We start from the raw sequence: 6,691 nt of genomic DNA on the forward strand, positions 1-6,691 counted from the left end.
AGGCTCGACTCGAACTATTCGCGAGCTGTCGGCGAACTGGAGACGTCATTCGAGCAGGAGATCGAGCTGTGTTAATATTTCCCCTAAAATCTGAAATCAAGTCATTTTTCGGCCAAAAACAGAGAGTCAGCTATTCACCTCCAAAACACAGCGCAAGAAACCACATGTCCAGCCTTCATCCAGCCTTCATTAACTACTACGATCAGCGACGGCTTAGTACTACCGGCCACCATCGTCTTTCTTCTCACTTCCCTGCTGCCACAAGGTACATTTTCCTACTTTTTGACAAAGTTGTCTCTTGCGTGAGTCTCATTATTGTTTAAGTTGATTACAAATTTGTTTTCCTCTCTCTTTAGTTACAAATTCTTCTAGGTTATGTTGCTTTGCTGCGTATTGGAAATTGGAAGATGGGTGATATGAGTTGCATTAATTTTTGAAAGTCTATAGAGAAGTTGTTATTTGTTTGATGAAATGCCTCTAAGAGAAGAGTTATTGCTAATATCACATGTTTGTTCAGCTGCTGCCTAAAATAAAATGTTACCTGTTAGTTTTTAAGTGGGGGATGATGAAGTTGCTGAATTTACCTGTTAGTTTGACGACTGGTTATTACTGGAGGCATATTCCTTTAGTAGTAGATATTATTGGTTTAGTTGGCAGATTCCTTTAGTAGCAGAGTATCATTGGTTGGTTCTTTACCGGTAGATGCAGATCAATATCTGTGATGAAGTCTTGCAGGTTGTTATTGGCAAACAAATTTGGCCATGGAGTAAAGAATTAGAAGCTGAACTAAGGTGCAGTGTTCTGCAGATTGGTAATGTGACTATAGAATGCGGTAATGATGGCCAATAAAGTAGTGGAAAGTTATAGAGTTATGTTTCAAGGGAGGATGTTAGGATAGTTGGTAATGTTGACTACTAAAGTAGTGACAAGTCTTAGAGACTTTGTTTAAGGGATGGTATTAGGATTATTAATTGTTGACCGAGTTGTCTTGGCTAACTGTTAAGTAGTTAGCTTTGAAACTTCATCAATCTCCCACTTTAAAAATCTAACAGGTAAATTCAGTAAAATATTTGTTTTATTTTGTGTTCCCTATGCCATGGAAATGAACAGAAATTATCCCCACTTTAAAAATCTACAAAGCTGCTTTCATCAAGGTCTGGAAAAAGAAAATCAACATAATAAAATAAATATTTCATCAAAGTACTCTTATGTCACACACAAAGACATGAGAAAATTTTACTGAACAAGCTAAAACGATGTGTTGAATTAGTAACCATGTTATTCTATTATCTATGTATTAAAAGTTAACAAGTCAAAGTTACTTGATTTCGCATTTTGACTACTATTCTCTTTGCAGAGGGATTTGTTATTCCAATGGAGCATCCGTCATTCACCCCCAATCCAACATACCCTTCCACCACAAATGCAACCAGAAGAAGATATCTTTGAAACTGGGGATGACGATGCGACACCCATAGGCACACCCAATGATAGTGTTGATGCTCTACCCCCGTACTGAGGTAGAGCAAGTTAATCCTTTTCAGAGGAAAAAACGACCAAAGACATCACGGTTTGGAAAGAATTTAAAGAGGTAGTTCTATCGGATGGTTCTACAAGGGAGAGTTGTATCATTGCAAGGCAAAGCTTGCAATAACGGAGACAAGAGCACAACTCAGTTTGCAAGACATTTGAAATCATGTTTGAAGAGAATAGGTAGTCAGATGCAAACACAGTTGTTTTTTCGGCCACCCAGTTCAACGGATGATATCTCAATGCGATCTGCACTTGCATTTTCAGATGCCAAGTTTGATATGAATTTGATGCGGGAACTAGCTGCAAACGGGTGCTCATGCATGAGCTTCATTTACAGTTGTGGAGGAGAGGGTTTTAACATGATGCAAAAATGTGGTATGCCACTATGGGAGAATATAACGCGTACTGCTTTGAACAAAATTGTATAACTGTATATGAGATACAAAAAGAAGAAGTTGTTTTTTGTTAAGGTATTACCAAGATTAGTTTGACAACTGATCTATGGATTCTTCTAATCAGAACTTGAGTACATGGTTGTCACTGGACATTTTATTGATAATGATTGGAAGTTGCAGAGCGTGTGCTCAATTTTGTTCATATACCGGCTCCTCGACCTGGTGTTGAGATCGCTGCTGCTATTCATAAGTGTTTAATGAATGGGGAATTGAAAAAAGTGTTAGATATCTCGGTTGACAATGCTTCAAGTAATGATGGGCAATCAAGATTTTGAAGGACAATTGGGAAGAAAGAGAAGCTACTGTGTGGTGGGAAGTTGTTTCATGTGCGATGCGCGGCACACATATTGAATCTCATGGTTCAGGATGGGCTTTCAGATTAAGCCCATCATTCAAGACATACGTGACTGTATTTGTTATGTCAAGCAATCAGAGACTAGAGCAATTATGTTGTAGAGATGTTCAAATGTTACAGTTGCCCAAACGGAAACTCATACTTGATTGCAAAACGAGGTGGAATTCTACTTATCAGATGTTGAAACTGCAATTGATTACAGAGATGTGTTCCAATGTAGTTCAGTTGGATAATAACTTTACCTTTGCCCCAAGAGATGAAGTTGGGAAAACCTAAAGAAAGTGTGTGAGATTTTGGAAGCATTCAACTCGGCAACTAATGTCATATCGGGGAGTGAGTACCCCATCTAACTTATTTTTGCAAAGAAATTGTGACATAAAAGAGTTGAGATGAAAAGTGTTCTGATGATGATGATTTCATTCGGTCAATGGTGGGAAAGATGAAAGAAAGTTGACAAGTATTGGGGGAGCAATTTCGTAAGGCAATTGCAGCTGTATTGGATCCGAGGATGAAAATGAGGATGTTGGAATTTGCCTACCACAAAGTATCCTAATGAAGAAGCACAAGCCAAATGGATGAAGTGCAAGCTGCCTTGTATGAGATTTATGAGGAATATGCAGCAGAAACTCAATCTGCCAACAGTGAACCCACCTGTGCAAATCAGTCAAGTTCAACGGGACAATGTACAACGCCCTAAACGTTTAGTTCACGTTCGTCAATTTGTTAGGACAACTGAAACGATGAACATGAGAAATCTGAGTTAGATCGTTATCTAGAGGAGAAATGTTTGTTATGGGACGAGGATGATACCTCATTTGATGCGTTACAGTGGTGGAAGGTAAATCAAACGAACTATCGCATTCTATCTAAGATGGCTCGTGAAAAACTTGCTATTCCAATCACCACGGTCGCTTCAGAGGCAACTTTCAGTGCAGGGAGTCGAGTTATTGACACTTATCGATCATCGTTGTCTCCGCTCCGTGCAAATGCTACTCTGTGGTGGTGATTGGTGTCGCAATCTCTATGGAGTCAAGAAAAGTTACAAAGTAAGTTTCATATTTCTATAGTCCATTTTATTAAATTATGGATTAATTTGGTGTTATATTAGCATTATTGAAATAAAACAATATATTTTTTTTTGTTGTTTGAAACAGAAGACAAAAGGGAGTTTTAGCTTCCGATCCTATCAAGTTTTGGTGGAATCTTGACAGGTTAGTGATAGTAAATGTTGAACTTTTATGAGAAATTAGTTTGATTAAATTTTGCTAGTTTGCACTAATCCATAATCTGGGTAAATTTTGGGTATGGCGGGCAGCATTATGGTGGCAAGTTCAAGTGTGGAAAGCTAGGGAAATTCGAGCATGAAGGCAAATTCAAATGTATCTTAAAAGACTTTGTTTGTGAGCATTTGATGATTGTTATGTATAATTGTATCCTTGCTTTTACAATCTAATGGGAATATTTCTTGTTTCAATAATTTCTTTTTCTATGTGTTTTTTTTTCCTTCTTGGATCTTTAGTACTTATTGGTGTTTTGGTACTGAACTTGTCAACCATTCTAGCTATTTGGAGCCCCTAGTATGGGTGCTTTGTAGTCCTTTAGCCTCTTTCATGAACTGGTGATTATTGAAACAGTTTGGGTGCCTTCCCCTTTCAAAATTTCACCACCTAGGTGATGACAGGATCCAATCATGTCATATATGAGTTCATCCCAATGGCTGCAATTTTCTTCTAGCATGTTCTAAGTTTCTGCTTGATTAGTTTTACATGATGCAGGTTGATTTGAGGAATTGATTGTTGCGAGCTGTAGATTTGCTGCAAGTATTAGTGTAGAACTGCAGGTTTAATGGCTGAGTTGCAGTTAATTTGCACTGCAATTAATGCAGTTGGTTTGAGGAGTTGCTTGTTGCAGAACTGCAGATTTGCTGCAAGTATTAGTGTAGAACTGCAGGTTTAATGGTTGAATTGAGTTGATTTGCACTGCAGATTAATGCAGGTTGGTTTAAGGAGTTGATTGTAGGTTGGTTTGATGAGTTGATTGTTGCAGACCAAATTTGTTGGAGCTGAATTGCTACAAGTTTAATTGTTGCAATTTTAAATGTGAAATTTGAAGTTTAATGAGTTGACTTGAGGAATGGTTTAAGCTGCAGATTAATGCAGGTTTGAGAAGTTGATTTGAGGAGGCATATTGAGATAGTAAAGTAACCGGTTTTTTGCTTAAGGGGAAGTATTAGCAAAAGATTATAATCAACTGGACTGTTATTCATTATATATCAGTAAAGCATGCATTCTTGAGGGTTCTCTACACTCTGCTCGTGATTTGTCTTTCATTAATGCCGCTGACAATTTCCTCCACATGCAATCAGTTTTTGTTTCTAGTATTTGTCCATTGGCCTCTCTAAAATGCAGTGGCTTTTTTTTTTCTGGAATAAGGCACCACGCATATCAGCTAAACATATAAAACTCTTAATTTAATGCAGCTAATAAAACTGAAAAAATAATCAAGTGTAAGCTACATAATGTGTGTTGCATTATCATTTGAGTGTGGCTTTATCTTATTAATCATACTAAGTTTTCTGGATAAATTAACGAGCCTACAAAATTTCAGCATAAATTATGTTAACATTCAAATACGGTGCATATGAGATATAAAAAAGAAAGGGGGAAATAGCCACACAACAAGAAGTAGCACTAAATAAAGCTCAACATTAATTAACCACCTCCTAAAGCTTCAGCAAAAACAAGCTTAGTTTCTTTCAGTTGCAAACACGAGTCCAGGACTATAAAAGAGTGACAAAAATAATGAAATAACTTTATATCTGGATACCACTAGAAATGCATCGCTTAGACAAATAGTGAAATAAACAGTATAGAATTGCTATATTTTGTGCTAATTAACATTTCTTAATGCCACAACAATAGCAAAATTCACCTGTGACGGTCTCTATTGCAGAAACCCAAGAACTTCAATTTACAAAGTTACAAAGTTACAAAATGCCACAACATAACTTTGAGTCTCAGACGAAATTTACAAAGTTAACAATTAGTATGTTAATTAGTTTAAAAAGTAAAATCACACTATTGATCAAATCCAAAATATAAGAAAACTGATGTTGCAAGATTTCAAAAACTGGTAATAAAAACAGAGATCTCAAAACAGAGTGTTTGTTTCATTGTTTGGTTCTCCTCTCTCCAGTAACAATTGAATCTCGGACAATAAGGAAAATAGACAGAGAATGTAAAACCAGAAATCTAAAACCAGGTTTGCCCATCATAATATTACACAATGCGAAAATAAAAAAAAAAAAAAAAAGAACGATGCACTTAAGTTCTGTTCTACTTTCGACAGAAAAAATCTCTGCAACTGCGGCAATGTGTAAAATACGAACATGTTACAGTTGAACTTTTTGGATGCAAACCAGCATCGTTATAATCATCATATAAGTAGATGACCTTATATATCAAAGACATTACAGAACACAAGCCATCTGCCAAAAGTGGAAAAACAGAGAAGAAAAGCCATTGATTAGCTTTACCTACTACCAAAAGATGACAAATCTTAGTTGAATGAGCAGTTTCAGAGCTCTGTTTCTGAACTTAAACACTTGAAACTTTTGTGGGTGCTTTGCGTTTATGACAGTTCATTACACGTTTATATACAAATGCCATTTGCTTGCGTTTCAGAGCACCACACGCTCCAGAAGATGTTTCTTTTTCATAAAATCAATCATATGCGATGAAGAAAACTAAAGAATTTGATCAGTCCAGAATTAAAAGGTTAAAAATCCACCACATAAAAAGTTTCAGGCAAGGTATGCGCCACGTCGTTGCCATGAGGTAAGCGAGTTCCATAACAAAATAAACTTTGATTCCCTTACCGTCAATGACTGATTGTCATTTTGATTTGCTGTTCATTTTCATTTGCTGTGTAAAATGTGTTTTGAGAAAAACCCAGAGTGTAGGTTGTTGAGTTCATGAGAGACAAATGTGTTCATTTTACACAAAAAATGAAAATAATTGCAATAGTTGAAGCTGGGTTTGAAGAGAGGGAAAATGAAAGAAGAAGAAGAAGACGCTGTGCTTTGATTTGCTGGGAAAAAGCTGCAAACGAGCTTGGCTCGAGATCGAACTCGGCTCGGCTCAAATCGGCTCGAAACTATACGAGTCGAGCCGAGTCGAGCTCGAGCCATGTAGTTTAATTGACGAGCCGAGCTCGAGCTCACAAGCTGGAGCTCGACAAGCTCGAGCTCGAGCTCGAGCTCGCACCTTATCTCACCGAGCCGAGCTCGAGCCGTCTACTACTCGGCTCGGCTCGGCTCGTATGCACACCTAGTTAAGCCCATGAAGCA

This window comes from Pistacia vera, unplaced genomic scaffold (genome assembly GCF_008641045.1).
Source record: "Pistacia vera cultivar Batoury unplaced genomic scaffold, PisVer_v2 Contig178, whole genome shotgun sequence".
Taxonomy (NCBI): Eukaryota; Viridiplantae; Streptophyta; class Magnoliopsida; order Sapindales; family Anacardiaceae; genus Pistacia; species Pistacia vera.